Raw genomic sequence first — 16774 nt, forward strand, 5'->3', positions numbered from 1 at the left:
GTGTGTGTGTGTGTGTGTGTGTGTGTGTGTGTGTGTGTGTGTGTGTGTGTGTGTGTGTGTGTGTGTGTGTGTGTGTGTGTGTGTGTGTGTGTGTGTGTGTGTGTGTGTGTGTGTGTGTGTGTGTGTGTGTGTGTGTGCGTGTGAAGGAAAGAAGCCAACAGTCGGCGAGGCCAAGGAAAGCGTTGGGGATGGTACTTTATGTCTTATTGTTTTTTAATATTTACTTGGATAATCACAGAAATCAGTAACGTAATCTGTTTAGGGGAAAGATAATTAAACACAAAGTAGAAGAAAGAACTACGTGCCGATGGTGGGAACCGAACCCACGACCTCCGAATATCGCGTCCGGTGCTCTTCCAACTGCGCTACATCGGCCGCTGTCCCCCCTGCTACTTGCTTGGGTATTTATGTTGTCTGTATACGAACCTTGAGAGTGTTCACCAGAGCCACCCTCAACCATAGCGGCGGACGTGGAACGTCCTTTGTTACCGCCAGCGTCACGTAGAACGTGATCAAGAGCGAGGGCGAAAGCTGTGCTAGAACCCTCTTACGCTACCTATGGCTTCAAGACTGCCAGAACCGAGACCCCCGTAAGCTACAAGCAGATCAATTAAGGGGAAATGAGGGTGCTCGGTATAATACATGAAGGAAGGATGCCAACAGTCGGCGAGGCCAAGGAAAGCGTTGGGTATGGTACTTTATGTCTTTTTTACTTTTTTATTTTTTAATGATTACTTGGATAATCACAGAAATTAGTAATGTAATCTGTTTCGGGGAAATATAATTAAACACAAAGTAGAAGAAAAAACAACGCGCCGATGGTGGGAACCGAACCCACGATCTCCGAATACCGCGTCCGGTGCTCTTCCAACTGAGCTACATCGGCCGCTGTCCCCCCTGCTACTTGCTTGGGTATTTATGTTGTCTGTATACGAACCTTGAGAGTGTTCACCAGCGCCACCCTCAACCATAGCGGCGGGCGTGGAACGTCCTTTGTTACCGCCAGCGTCACGTAGAACGGGATCAAGAGCGAGGGCGAAAGCTGTGCTTTTTGTTACACTGCAAGACATTGAAGCAGCGTCTCCACCTCTACTCACATCTGACATTCGAACGCCGACGGACGTTCTTGTTGGCAGTGTCTGTGAGTTCGTCGTAGCGTGAGGTCGGACTCGGTGCAATGGAAGCTGCGAGGCTGGGGCGCGCCGGGCCTATGGCGGACTCGAAGGTGGGCAGTGATCCGCTCAGCGGAGACACCTCGACTCCGCCTTTCTGCAACCGAAAACGGTACCCAATTTGTTTAACGTGACCAGGACAGCGATGTCTGGAGGCTTATCAAAAGAACGCCAACTGTTACTGGTTGGTGTTTTCTCCAGGGAGTTTTCAGCTTTCCCCCTTCAACCAGGACAGATAGTAAAAATTGGCTGGAATTTAGCTCTAATTAACCCTAGTTGAATTACGAAGCAATGGCTGAAGCATCTTTTGCCTGCATTATTCTCATATCACGCCGTATTAATGTAAGATGCTATATTATTGGGCACATTTAAGCTCATCCTTTAAGGGTATATCGCGAGAGTGCGAGCTACCAGCCCACATGTAAAGTCACGCTTCAACCAAGCCGTATGGACGTTCCTGCTTGTCGTACGGGTAACGAGAATGCAAACGGTTCCGGCAGAAACATTGATATCACATCCTCCCATATGAAAGGAGCGCTCCGAGCTGGAACATCCTTCCCGTGCCATTAGGGTAACGTGAATTCAGCTGTCTGGCAGGTTGATTCCAATGTCACCCTCTCACATGAAAAGAGAGGCCGAGTGAGCGCTCTTGCTGAGTACACGCTTGCCTGAAATATGCTGCTGACTATAGTCTATCATCATCATCACTACTACCATCCTCACGCTAGAGAAAGAGAAATAAGATCCGCTGTTCATGGTACCGGGCGTGGCTCAGTTGGTTAAAGCGCTCGACTGGGCACCCGAGGATCCGAGATATGGAAGTTTGATTGCTGCTGGAGACAATTTTATTTTTTTATGAGGAGACCGTAGCTGCAGCCACCTGAGATCTCGCTTTGGCTATCGGAGTGTTGCTTTCGCCAGAAAACAAGGCAAAACATCTGGCGGGAGCGAGCGGCAGCGGCGCGGAGTGGCTTTAATGCGGCGCCATCTGGCGGAGCTCGGCTAAGCGGTTGCTAGGCGCGGCTGTTCAAGGCAGTTCAAGGTCGTTCGTGGCCGCGGCCACGGCATACGCGACGGGCTGAGACCTGGCGTATCGTTGCTATCGACAAACGAAACTTGACAGTCAAGCGAGATTAGTAGGCCTAACAACGACTAACAACGGCGTTATCCGACAGTACGTTGTTTTAGCGCTACGTCCTAAGCATGCCGACTCGGTTTTGCTATGTCTTTGAACTCATCGCAGACTGCGCTGAACGCATCAAAACGTAAATCTTGGATGTCTTATCAGTGCTAGTTAATGTTTCCACTCAAGTAGCCAAATCCTGATAGCTGTGGCAGCAGTGCTGCAATGACAGCTTTTCAAGCATTCCCACAATTAGGGCTCGGTCCTGCGCACAGCCTTTCGACAACACCTCTCTGCATCCTTATTGATGACTTGGAGATAGTTGATGTGGTGTTGCCACCAAATGTGGCAGATAAAGTTCTTTGCACACCTCACTCCGTTCTGTGAAAGTCAGAGCTCATCACCGAGCTTAAATTGAAAAAAAAAGGAAACAACAGGATGCCAATTTACTCCATGAGACATATAAACATCATAGGAAAATCACAGACAATATGATCGCATATTACGGACCTCAGAATATTGTATCTAGTGTGGTGTACTCCGCCGCCGATGAAGTGAAGAGTGCAGGAGCGAAGGGGAAGACGGCGATGAAGACAGAATAAAGCTGGGCGTTCGAAATAATGGCCGCGTCTCTGGTCTTCTCCGTCACAATGGCGCAGTCGACCAACTTCGGGTCAAACCCGGACCTCCCCGACCCGCTCCTCCTTCGAAGCGGCCGGGCAGTCACACGACCGGCTCACTCGGCGCCCAGAACTTCTGTTACAACCGAGAACGGCGTCCATGCCTCCTCGGCGGATTCGGCTCTGGCGGCCCTCCTTCCCGAAGTGCTTGTACTCTCCGGGAGGTATCCCGCGCCTGGCACCAGTACGAAGGCCGCCGCTACACCACTTGGTCGGCCTGGACCTCTGCCCTCCTTGCCGCGTTTACACCCCAGGCCAGTGCGCATGACGCCAAACTCACGACGATGAGATTGCGGCGCCAGGCTCCAGATGAAGACGTCGCCCTTTATATTTATAAGGTCAGTCTTCTCCACGCCTGCGAAATCGAGTGGCCCGCGTCCGCGGCCAAACAGTACATCGTCGACGGGCTTCTAGATGCCACCCACGCATCGATTATGTCCACACTGGACACAGACAGCCTTTCCATCTTTGTCTACCGAGCGGCCTCCTTTCATGACACCGCTAGTCGTCGCCGGATCCTTGCTGCCGCCGGGACATCTGCCGCAGCACCACAGCGACGCCACGGTTGCTTTTCGTGCGGACAACATGGCCACATGTACAAGGATTGTCCTCATGCTACTACCCGCCCACGCATACAATTCCACAATCACCCTCTTCTCTTCCTGTCGGTGCATGTCGACGGCATCTGGGAGTTGAGCACACTGGTTGACACCGGCGCTGCTGCAACGTCATGCACTGGACCCACTGAGCCAATGAACCTCGTCTCCACTGCAAGGCTTGGGGGGAAGCGCCGTTCCCGTTGGTGCAGTCGATATCTGCATCCGGACTGAGGCTGGCAGCAAGGTCCCGGTGGGCGTCCCGGTGTTTGCGGACTTGCCTGCTGACCTCACCTTGGGCGCATACTACCTCATGTCCGGGGACGTGGCTCTGTCTATTGAAAACAGCTCCGCGCATGCCATACTGCTCCCAGCCCGCCCGTGGACGAGCATGCTAAAAGTGAACCTTCCAGTCCTCAAACCTTGATTGCCCTGCTGCACCGGCACAGGGCCATTTTCGCGGAGACTAGTGCACAGCTTCCTGGCACTGACTTGATGGTCCACCGCATACCAACCGACAATCACCCGCCCATAACCATTCCGCTGCGGCGCTACGCAGAGCGTGAGCGAACGGTCATCGCTGAGCAGGTACACGACATGCTGGCTGCCGGCGTCGTAAGACCCTCCTCGAGCCCTTGGGCAACCCCTGTTGTTCTTGCACGCACAAAAACCGGCACTCTGAGGTTTTGCGTCGACTACCGATAGCTCAATAAGCACACGATCCCAGACTTATCCGCTTCCCCGTATTGACGACACAATTGACGCCGTCCTACACGCGAAATACTTTTCATCCCTAGACCTGCGCTCTGGGTATTGGCAGATCAAAGTCGCTGCAGAGGATAAAAATAAGACTGCTTTTCGCACCCCTACCGTGTACGATTTCAATCGCACGCCTTTCGGGCTACGTACAGCTCCAAGCACTTTCTAGCGCGCTATGAACATGGTGCTCGGCTCTCTCAAAGACCACGCCTGTGTGGTCTACCTCGATGGCATTTTGGTCATCGGCGGCAGCGAAGATGAGCATATCCGGAATCTGGATAATGTTCTTGTCCTGTTATACCAAGCTGGCTTCCGGCTAAACCGGCAGAAATGTAAGTTTGGCCTGTCGGAGATCTCCTACCGCGGCTACAAAATTTCTGCGGAGGGCTCTCATCCGCTCTCAGAGCGAATAGCGGCCGTCACGAATTACCCCACACCTAACAATGTGAAGCAGCTGCAGACGCTCCTTGGCATGTCTTCCTATTTACAAAAAATTGTTGCCAATTTTGCCCCCACAGCAGCTCCCCTCACAAATTTGTTAAAGAAGGGCGAGAACTTTACATGGGGTGAACGGCAGCGACGAGCCTTTCAAGCGCTCAAAGATAACTGACTCAGCCACTTTCGCGAAGACTGGCACACTGCAGTGCACACTGACGCCCGCCAGGTCGACCTGGGGGCGGTTCTTCTCCAGCGTTCTTCCACAGGTTCTTCCAGGTTCCAGGTTCTTCTACAGGGTGCTCAGCACGTCGTTGCATATGCTAGTCGCAAACTGCCCGCTCCTGAAAGCCATTACCACTGTAACGAGTTAGAATGTTTGGCGGTGGTCTGAAGTGTCGACGACAAGTTTCGCCATTACCTTTTCGGGCGGAAAGTCACCGTCGTAACGGATAATTCCACAATCGCCTGGATGTTCACGAAGCAGCACCGCAAGCACAAGTTCGCTCGCTGGATAATCACGCTCCAAGAATACACATATGATGTGCGGCATCGGGCCGGGGCTCTTAACCGTATTGCAGATGCCTTGTCGCGACACCCCAGTGGTGACGGCTACTCTCGAGCTCGGTACAGCGACATTTGGCTCTTATATTGCCAGCAGAATATAAAGAAGGCCCAAAGCGAGGACAGATATTTGGCGGCTAATATGGCTTCTCTTGTGGACACTGGAAGCAACTCCAAGTTTGTCATGCGGGATGCTACGTTATACCGTCGACATTGGCTCAAAACCTGCAAGGAATAGCAGCATCTCCTCGTACTTCCTGCTGCTCTCCGCGGACAGGTGCTCCACGCAATTCACGACTCCCCCACAGGAGGGCCCACTGGTCAGCGAACCACATTGCGAAAGGCGCAGGAGCGCTTCTGGTGGCCCAATGTGAGCAGCAACATCCGCGCGTACGTTGCCAACTGCGAAGTGTGCCAGCAGTACAAGCGTCTTCCAGGATGTCAACCCGGGCTTCTAACACTAATCCCTTTGCCTGAGACTGTATTTGACATCATAGGGATCGACCACATTTAACCTCGGCCGACATCAGCAGTGGTCAATGGGTACATATTAATGGCTGTAGAGTATCTGTCAAAATTTGTAGAGGTTGATGCTGTACGCTCCCTCGCTGCACACTAAGTCGCTGAATTTTTGCAACACCGGTTCGAATGGTTTACGGGATTCCACGAAAACTAATATCGAACCGTTCAACCACCTTCTGGAGTCGCGAAATCCGTGCCTACCTGCGCCGGACGAGAGTTGAGCACCACTTCGCATCGGCGTACTGCCCTCAAGCGAATGGTCTCACCGAGAAGACGAATTAGACCATACAATCGCGATTTACTCCCTTCTGCATGACCAACAAAAAAGGCGAGACAAACTGGGACCAGCAGCTCCGAGCGGCAGCCTATACGCTGTCAACAGTTCTGTGTAAAGTGCTCCAGGAACAACGACTTATAAGATTGTATACGGACAACAGCCTCCACCAACAGGAACGTGCAAGGTGGAAACACCTATTAACATCGGGACCCCTGTACCACTATAGGCAACTTGTCAGCGCTTCAGGACGGAAGCACGGAAAAGAGCGTCTGGAGCGCAACAGGCGCAAAAACACAACTATGACCGCCGACATCGACCAGCTCCTCGCTATAGAGTAGAAGACGAGGTCTGGGTGCGACGCGGCCTACAATAAACAGGGCGTAAGCTGACCGCGAAATATGATGGGCCCTTCGTAATCACTGAGCGCTTAGGTGACAATACGATGGCGTGTGTGTACGGCGGCGTTTCAGGCAGGTTCGGACGGGCGGAGGAGAAACAATTTCGCAGTGCACGTGTCGCGGTTGTAGAGAAGGGTCGTTCGCCTGCAAAACTGATTAGAGGAAGCCGCCAACGAGTAACTGGCACTGGAGAAACTCTAAGGCGCATGACTCAGCAAGGCCGTGGCGGAACGCCCAAGTGGCAACGACCCCAAGAATCTCACCCAGAGAGCAACTTGCCACTCATTATGAGCCAGACAATATGAATATATTATCGATACGAACTCGCCCGCTTTGCCATTCTCTTGATCTATCTTCAGTCAATATTTTGCATTTCAACGTATTCGCGCCTTACTCCCTCGATCCTCTGACCACTTTTCGCGCGCTGAAAGCCCAATGCTTCCCCCCCCCCCCCCCCCCATCCACTCGGCCGCACTGGCGGTCTGCTCACACGTGTACGAGCATTCTTCGGCAGGTGCAGCTTCCTGACAAATACCTTAGACTGAAGCTTTAGTCGCGACGTGGCGGACTTGCCGCGGCCCCGTTAGCTGTGTGAGCAAGAAGAGCACATTATTGCTGAGTTCGTAACTACTCATAAAACCGCTGCGCAAGTGTTAGGTGATTAACTGGAAATCGTCATACGCAACCGGTAACTCCTTATCCCGTAAGAAATAACATTTTTAAATTCTCTTTGTTTTTTCAATACGTATCACAACGGAACAAGTGACCTTAAAATTTTCACACGGCGTTATCAACAGGTTATGCGCATATTTTAGGAGTGAAAGTCTGAAGAGACCCGCCATGGTGGTATAATAGTTAGGCCGGCGCTCGACTTAAGCGCCTGAGGATTCGGGATCATATCCTGCCGTAGCGGTGAAGAGCTTTGCGACGTCAGTGCAGGTTAAAGATCCCCAGACTGGTTTCACTTTTCGGAGACCTGCATTACGGCGTCCCCCAAAACCTGAGTAGCTTTGCGCCGTTACACCCCATAAACTAAACTAAACTAATCTAAACTAAACGAATGCCTGCAACAAAAATTTTGCTCCTTTCGGGTTATCAATTTTTTTTATTTTTTTTTTTTTGCTGAATCCTCGAGGGGCTGATCTAAGAAATCAAATGCGCTTTTCGAAAGCAAATGCAAAACGAAAACAGTAGACAAAGAGCATACTATAGTCCAGCGCTAACGGCTTTCGCTGTCGAACAAGGCAATAACAGTAACGCGTAAACCATGACCAAGACGCGTCAGCCAGAACAAGAATGCTTAGAAGTTTGGTAATATACCTGAATAGGCTACCGCAAAAGCGGGGCTTCATAAAACAATACATAAGCACACAGCTTACAACCCCTGATGTAATTGCGCTCCAGGAGAATGGAACCAAGCCCACTTTACAGGGGTACGAAGTTTAGGAGAGTCAAAACGGAGCTAGGTAAAGCGGCTGTCCTAGACAGCAAAGCCATCACCATCATCAGGCACGATACTATTGCCGGCACCGACACAGAGCACTCACATGTAAAAATCATTTCGAAAAAGCGACAGGGAGGGAGCATATTCGTACTGAACGTGTACAGCCCGCCAAGATAAAGAAAAACCAAATTCTTCGAACTCTTCCACGGAGAAAACAAGCTGGCCAAAGTATATGCACTCATTATCATAGGAGATTTCAGTGCCATGGACAGGAGTTGGGGTTACTAGAAACAAGATATCAATGGAAGAACATTAGTTGAGGTATCGGAATATATTCACAGATCTCGCGACCCCAAGAAAATCGGGAATAGTGGAAGCACGGACACTTGCCCTGTTCGAAAGGAAGAGCCGGAGTCGCATTGGGAAAGCATGATGGAAAAGCTAGGCAGCGATCACTTTATACTCCGGGCGTGAATAAAATCGGACATGATAAGATGCCACATTAGACAAGCGAAACTCAGTCTTGAACGCGTGTCGCGGGGCTTGAAAAACATATGAATATGTCATCCAAATGGAGGAGAGGAGTGACATGCTAGGAGAAACGCGAGAAATATACACACAAAGTGTAAGGCGAACAATAACAATGCCTGAAGCAGATGGGCACCTTCTCCGACTATGGGAAGCCGAACGTGGTCACACCAAAAGATGGCGGAAGCAAGAACACAACAGGAAGCTAAAACTAAAATAGCAGAAGTCAAGCAAAAGAGGAATGCGCAATGCAGCTCGCGAAACAAAATTGAGAACACCTCAGCGACTCGCTTAAAGGGACACTGCAGGGATTTTCAAATGAGCCAGTACTATAGGTTTTAAGTAGATTATTTTTTTATCATGTCTGTGAAGTTATTTTTTCGATTATGCATAAAACACATGCGCAATCACCGACTAAAAGCGCACAATTCAAATTACCCGCGCTCCACGCACTGCTACAGAGGAGGAAAGCGGAGAGACAAACCTCGCTTCTCCGTCCGTCATAACGTCACTGTGAGGAGCCGGAGGCATTCAGAGCCAACAGAGGTGGCTTTCGCCATGCGCAGTTACTGGTATTGCGTGCGTTGCGGACGTGCAAAGCACGACACAACTCTGCATGTATTGGGATGCATAAACAGGTGTAGAAGCGATGATGTTGCATTGTGTTAAAAGCTCGCGGCGCAATGCGACGTTGCTGAGAAGAGAGATAAATTCAAGCCGACCAAAAGAAGCATTCTACTCAAAGAATTTTCGTGGCTGTGACTACATGCAGTGTGTCCCTAATGCGATTTGTATAAGGCTTTGACAAAAAGGCATAACTGAGCATGACGCGGTTCCTTCTATTTCCTTGCACACGAGAGTCGGGACAGTCACTATTTCCTAGAACCGTGGTTATCAAAGGACGGAAAGGAGGGTAAGGCTTGTACTCTGTAGTTCCATTACTTTGACTATTCAGGTCTCATTTGTATGTGACCCGTTGTGTTTCGCGTTGATTGCGATCCGTTCATGAAGTACAATCTCGTAATGGGACGGGCAGACAGCATCGGCGCATGGTGGTATTCGCGTGTCTCGTTTTTGAAGCGAAAGCTTCACTACCCGTGTCAGACCGCAGCTTCGCGTTGCTCCACAAAGCCTAGTTGTGATGATGATGATGATGATGATGATGATGATGATGATGACGATGATGATGATGATGAGGATGACAACTTTATTTCCACCAGATTAGGAGGCCCCCAATTCCCGCCCCCGGCACGCAGGCCTAAGGGACGGGAGCAGAGACCTCCGCGATCAGAAGCAGGCAAAAAGGTCTTGGCTCTTCGCGGCTTCTTCCGCTAGGCGAATGGCTTGTAGCTGTGGAGCAGGGACCTCGCTCCGCAGCAGGGCTTCCCAGGCTTCCCTACAATTTATATTTGTTTTAGCCCCTGGGGAGCTAGTACATTCCCAGACTATGTGGTCGAGGGTCCCTCTCTCCCCACAGTGCTTGCATTTATCGTTTCTCCTATTTTCCATTTGGACATAATATGCCCAGACCAGGTTTACAATGTTCCCAGCTTGCAGGCGCCGCCATGCGACTGCCTCCCTATTGTTTAGACTTTTATCCGGTGTTGGCACTAGTCTCCTGCTTAACCTGTAATTTTGAAGAATCTACGTAAATTTTGCAGACGCTCGTCCATGTTCCGGCAATCGGGCGGCTCCACAGTTACCCGGAAGTAGAGAGCTCGGGCTAACTCGTGGGCCGCTTCGTTGCCAGGAACGGACGTGTGTGCAGGGGTCCAAATTAGGCGAATTTTCCTGTTTAGTCGTCTACTGGCCAGAATCCTTGCCGCTTCCAGCGAGACCCTACCCTTTCCAAAATTCCAAATAGCCGTTTTGCTATCGCTGATTATGAAATTGGCTTGTGTTCCGACGCAAGCGAGCGCTATTGCAACTTATTCAGCCGTTTCGGTGTTGCGGCATCTAATGATGGCGGCTGATACCGGGGCACCTCGGCCGTCGACCCCCGAGGCGACCGCCGCCCCCGTTTTGCCACTTGACGCATGCACGTACGCAACCGACTTGCTGTCCATCGAATGGAAGCGTCTGATTAGTGCTTCTACTCTCTTCTCCCTCCTCTCTGTGTTGAATATGGGATGCATGTTACGAGGGAGGGGGGGGGGGGTGATTAGATTTTCTCGGCAGTCCTGTGGGATACTTGATTTTTCTCGTAGTCCCCTGTCTGCAGGCCTACCATTTCGAGTATAGTTCTGCCCGTGGTGGTTCGACTTAATATTTCCAGCTGCGAAACTCTGACAGCCTCCGCTATTTCGTCCCAGCTATTGTGCACTCCCATAGAAAGGAGCTTCTCTGTGGATGTGGTAATTGGTAAGCCCAGGGCCCTCTTTATGCACCGTCGAATGAGAGAGTCTAATCTCTTCTTCTACTCCGACCTGATATTTAAGAACGGCGTGGCATAGCTCACGCGACTTATTACGTAGGCTTGGATAAGTTTAAGCAAGCTTCCTTCCTTCAGACCTCGTCCTTTCAACGCGATTCTTTTAAATATTCCAATGGCTTGTGTGGCGAATCCCTCTACCTTTCTGATTGTTCCATCATTATATCCATTTTCCTGAATGAATAGTCCTAAGATTCTGCTTTGATCTACCTTTGGAACTGGTTTTCCTTCTACTTTAATGTCAAATTCCCAGCTGCGCTTGCATCGGAGTGACTTTGGGTTATAGACAAATAATTCAGATTTTTGCGGCGAGCATGATAGACCCCTACTGGCAGCGTAGTCTACGACAGTGTCCGCCGCCGCTTGCAGGCGCTCCTCAATGCTCGCATCGCTACCCTGGTTAACCCAGAAATTGATGTCATCCACATAAATACTGAAATTTAGCCCCTTTATGCTCCTCAGAGCTTCTGGGAGGCCCCTCATCGCCACGTTGAAAAGGAACGGGGAGAGAACCGAGCCTTGCGGCGTCCCCCTGCTCCCTAACTTCACTGTGGGGGACTGAATGTCTTGAAATTTTATGCAGGCAGTTCTGTTTGACAAGAAGTCCTTGATGTGCTCATATTTTCGTTCACCTACTCCGATTTCTTGAAGACCGTGGAGGATCACTTCGTGTTTAACTTTGTCAAAAGCCTTTGTCAAGTCCAGGCCGAGAATCGCTTTGCCGTCTCTAGAACGCGAGTCGGTTATGTCGTATTTGAGTCGGAGCATCACGTCCTGCGTGCTCAAACCCGGTCGAAAGACGACCATCTCGTACGGCCACAGGTCGTGTTTCTCCATAAAGCGCGTCAGTCGTGTCTGGACTACATTCTCCATCAATTTTCCCATGCATGAGGTTAGAGAAATAGGCCTTAGATTTTCTAGTTTCGGGGGTTTGCCCGGTTTTGGGATTAGAATTACGTTTGCCGACTTCCACTGCCGAGGCAGGTGCCCTTTAGTCCAAATTTCTTGCATATACTCAGTAAGAGCGCTGATGGAGTCATCATCCAGGTTTCCTAAAATTTTCTTAGTTATCCCGTCAGGGCCCGGGGCCGATTTTGGTTTTAGTCCCAATGTTTCTGCACTGACATCCGCCTCCGTGATGGGTGCGTCCAGCTCCGTCATACTCTGGGAGGGGGCCACTATGAGTATCGCCAATGTACATGTTGACTAGTGCATCCATAAATTCCGCGTCTGTACTTTTAAACGCGTGCCTGGCTTTTGATAATCTAATTCCTGACTGGGATTTTGAGTTGGTCGAATCTAATAGGTGTCTCAGCAGACCCCACGTTCTGGAAAGGCTCATGCACCCTTCCATCTCGTCGCATCTGCTGCACCAGTTCTGTTCGCATACTTTAACCGCATAATTTTCAATTTCTTTATTATGTCTAGCTATCCTCCTTCTAAGATTACGGTTCCACTTTTGCTTCTTTAGTCTGCGCTCCATACCATGTTTTGCCTCCCACATGTGAAGCAGTTTGCTATCAGCTATCTCCGGGGGCATCGTCCCCTTCAAGACTCTTTGTTGCCTCTCCAACGTGACGCATGAGGGTCGTCGTCCATTTTTCTATGTTTATAATCTTCCTTTCGGCAGCCTTTTCTCGCTTTTCCCTAAATAGCTCCCATTGCGTAACCCTCGGTTGACATACACGGCGCGGTACTTCTTTACTCCTTTTTTAAGGATCAAAGCCAGATTAAAATGGTCGCTGCCAAAATTTTGCTCCGAATTTTGCCAGTTCAGATCTTTCACATTTTTGGAGAAGGTCAAGTCAGGGGAAGTGTCTACGCAGACGCTGTTACCAACCCTGGAGGGAAAACTAGGGTCCGTATGCAAGGTGAGTCCGAGCGCGTGCGCGTCTTCCCATAACTGCCTGCCTTTAGGATCTTGTTTAGCGTAACCCCATTCCGGGTGCGCCGCATTGAAGCCATCGGCTATTAGCAAGTAGTTGTGCGCATGCGCATGACGTCACAGCCAAGGCCAGTTGCACAGCCCTCTCGCCAAGCTCTGCCAGCTACCTCCATCTCATGCATCATCCGCAGCCGAGCGCTTTACCACTGTGCCATGGCCCGGATCGTGGCTTGGCACCACAATGTATGAAATATAAAATAGTTAAGTCAGCCAATTAGGGTGACGTTGAGACGTATCAATACAAAATAGGTAATTAAATCAGTCAATTAGACTGACGTCACGTAACCTGAAGTCGAGCCAAAAAAGAGCATAAGGAATTAGCGCGCAATTTAAAAGTACCAAAGACTAAAATAGTTAATTAAGAGAGTGAATCACCTCAAAAATCCAGTTATATTCATATTGCGAACAAGAATAGAAGCAAACAATTAGCAACGCAAAGAGTCACCCTAAAGATTGGAAATCAGGCATTGGAAGAGGTGGACGAGTTGAGAGTTCTTGGCCTAGAAATTCACAAATCCGACAAAGGAACACAATGGCTTCATAAGCCTGAAATCGTAGCTGCGACTTCCTTAAACTTGATAAAGCGCATTTCATCTAGGGGAGGAGGAGCTCGAGCGGACATGGCAAGACGTCTTGTACAATCGGTATTACAGCTGAGGATACTATTCCAGGCTCAATTCCAAACACTCACGAAGCGGCAGTGGGCGAAATTGGAGATAGTAATTAGAAACGCAATGCGCACAATCCCGGCCTTACTAAAACTTACCCCTATCCCTATTCTTCAAGGATTTTCACAGATAAGTACGTTGACAGAATTAATTGAACAACGAGAGGCAACAAGGAATATGAAGCGAAAGTACTTTGTGCCCATAGCATCCTTGTATAACGAAGTGACAGTGCAAACACTACCAATAGCTGACCCCCCTCCGTGAGAATTCACGACTATTACGACAAACAAGACTACTCGGCTTCGTCGTAAAGAAAAGCTGGCATCTCTACCTCGGGTTAATGCACTTCCAGGTACCTGCATTGCATATATACAGCAACTACTACATCGTATTCAGAAATGTGGCGCAACAAACACAAACACAAGAGAGGATACACAACACACGCGCATCTTCGCTTGTGTTTGTGTTTGTTGCGCCACATTTCTGAATACGATGCAGCACCAACTAGCCCCTCAAGCCGTTATTTTGAGCAACTTCTATAGCCCAACACACAGTGAACTAAAGGTACATATTGAATATGTTTCAGAATACCCGGACCCGCTTGTGATGGAACCCTATGCAATTCGAGTTGCTATGGAGACCATAAATAAAATAGATTCCATAACAGAAGCCCACATCTATACAGACACCTTAGCCGCAGTAAAACAACTGAAGAAAGTGACAAAGACACGATGTGTAACCCAGGAAATTCACGCACTCAATAAATAAACAAATATACGCATCCAGATACATTGGACACAAGACGATGCTGAGAACGCTGAGGACTGAGAAAACTTGACCACGTCACACACGAAGTTCCAAACACTAATGCGCCCCCCAACAGGCTCCCTTTTGATGCCAGCTTCGCTGTTCCCATCTTAGCATCCTCTTTAAAAAAAAGTACAGGCGCCCTCATTCCCCTGTACACTTTCCCCCTCCCTCATAACATAACGAGGTTGGAAGAGGTTTCTCTTAGAAGGATAAGTACTAGGTTGGCCCTTACACCGTCGATAACATGCCGATGGGAATATCAAGAACACATCGGACCCACCACATGCCTGAAGTGTTCCATACCAGCTGCAGAAGTGGATGTTCGCCACCTGCTGTGGACTTGCACAGGGACAATGGCATCAAGGACACAGATTCTGCGGGACGTGAGACTAACCGCGACAAGGGAAGAGGACTTCTCCAAATGGTTCACTGACAACGATAAGAGCGGGAGCCTTCTCCGGTTCCTTACGGAAAATAATTCACATGAGTTTTTATAATATGCCTTATGGCAAGCTTGCGTAATAAAAAAAAACGTCAGTCAATTAGGGTTGTTGTGGCCACAGTGGTCGATTCGTCTATGCGCGAAGTGACCAGCACGTCAATGCGACACTGAACAGTAGCATAGGCCGAGGAAGTAGCCGTTGCTGTAGCGGTGGCGGAGGGCTATAGAACTGGACGGTCGCTAATGATACACAGAGACTCTCAAACCGACTGCCGAAATACATGAATGACAGGATAGGTCATCACGCGCTCCGTAACGAGCTGAATTGAATTGAAGTTTATTTGCACCAAATACAGCGTACATGATACAGGAGGCGTGAAGAAAAAGCTGACACAACTAAGGACAGCTTGACAAAGCCTCACGCCACCGGCTTGGCATTTGAGGAGCACAGTCATCGACTTGGCGTCTGTACAACATAAACTTTGGTTACAGCATTACAACAGGGTATATATAGATGCATAAAAACAAGCAGAACACAAATAACCATTACATTTGCCACTATAAGGAAGCAGATTTCATGACAATTATAGCACAAAATTAAGGCAGGTAACATCATGATGCCACATAGCCCTCTAAATTTACACAAATGATTTAAAACGCGTTCGCACATATCCGAGAAACGGCTTTTAAGTAAATAGTGGTATGGAATTAAACTCGAGAAAGCTACGCAGAGATTTAAGGGAGTTTCTTAAGGTCTATATTGTGCCGCTCAAAACATTTTAATAATCTAGGTAGTATGTCTTCCAGCCTTTGTTGCCCGTATGTAGTCCTTTATGTTTTCACTTTTCAGGACTATATCGTGCTGTGTAAACTGAAGTAGTTCTTTCTAATTTTCCCAATTCTTTCAAAATCATAGAATCATTATATACTTTCTGCTTATATGCTTTACACAGTTGGTAATTATATAGTTCATTATTCAGCAACACATTATACTTCGCGAATAAGTGATGTGTATGAAAATAGCATGGAACATTTTCAATAATTCGTAAAAACGTTTACTGCAGGACATGCAATTTTTCTGTATTCTGCTGTGTTGTAGACGCCCATAATGAAATGCAGTAGTTAAGCCTGGAAGAAACGAGGGTGTTATATATACGTAGCATAACAGTTCGTGGTAGTATTTGGCGGTTTCGAATTGCAGTGATGATGTCAGATAATTTGGACCCTATACTAGTTATGTGTATACATCACGTATCTTGGAATGTACCACCTAGTATCTTAAACCTCAATACAACATCAATAGAAGTAGAATTAAATAATATTGGTTGTTCCAGAGTAGTATTTCTGTTTTTTCTTGGAAACATCATTGCTTTTTAAGCCGATTTTGTTGTGCCCAGAGATTCAGTCTGCAGCATATTGTTTGCGAAGTTCGTAACTTCTCAATAGTGTTCCCAACAACAACAACAACAAAAAAATTCTGGTGTCATCAGCGTAGATAATAAATGTTGCTGCGGGTGCAATGGTTATGATGTCGAAGCGAGCGACTAAATTACTGCTCGAAGCGAGCGACAAAATTAAAAACACGAAGAAGAGACCTACAGGGTAGCTCGAGCATACACTAATTTCCGAGCATACGACGAGATCACGGAAATTCCGCCAACATGCAAGGAATACTCAGCCATACTAGGAAACTATACAAGCAGAAGAATACGATATCTCCCGCCGCACAGATCTCTCAACAGAGGGGAAGCTGTCATTTCGAGACAGACATGTTCGTACCCTTCCTACACACACTAAACAAAATGCACCCTACGAGACACATGTCCCTGGTGCTACATGCTGGATGGATGAAATATAGGAGCGTCCCATATAGGAGCACTTGCTATCATGCTAGTTTTTTCCCCTATACCTCACTTATTGTTTTAGATCAGTTACACTCTACCAAAATATTCGATTTTTGTTTCTACATTATTCACATTA

The 16774-nt window shown here is 48.6% G+C and overlaps 1 non-coding gene across 1 annotated transcript; it reads right to left on the minus strand.

Moving 5' to 3' along the window:
• Positions 1-813: 813 nt before the first annotated feature.
• On the minus strand, positions 814-886 carry TRNAP-CGG (transfer RNA proline (anticodon CGG)). The gene has a single exon. It is a non-coding gene; the product is annotated as a tRNA-Pro (tRNA).
• Positions 887-16774: the final 15888 nt, after the last annotated feature.

Source organism: Amblyomma maculatum, chromosome 4 (genome assembly GCF_055883805.1).
Source record: "Amblyomma maculatum isolate TAMU_Amacu chromosome 4, ASM5588380v1, whole genome shotgun sequence".
Classification (NCBI taxonomy): Eukaryota; Metazoa; Arthropoda; class Arachnida; order Ixodida; family Ixodidae; genus Amblyomma; species Amblyomma maculatum.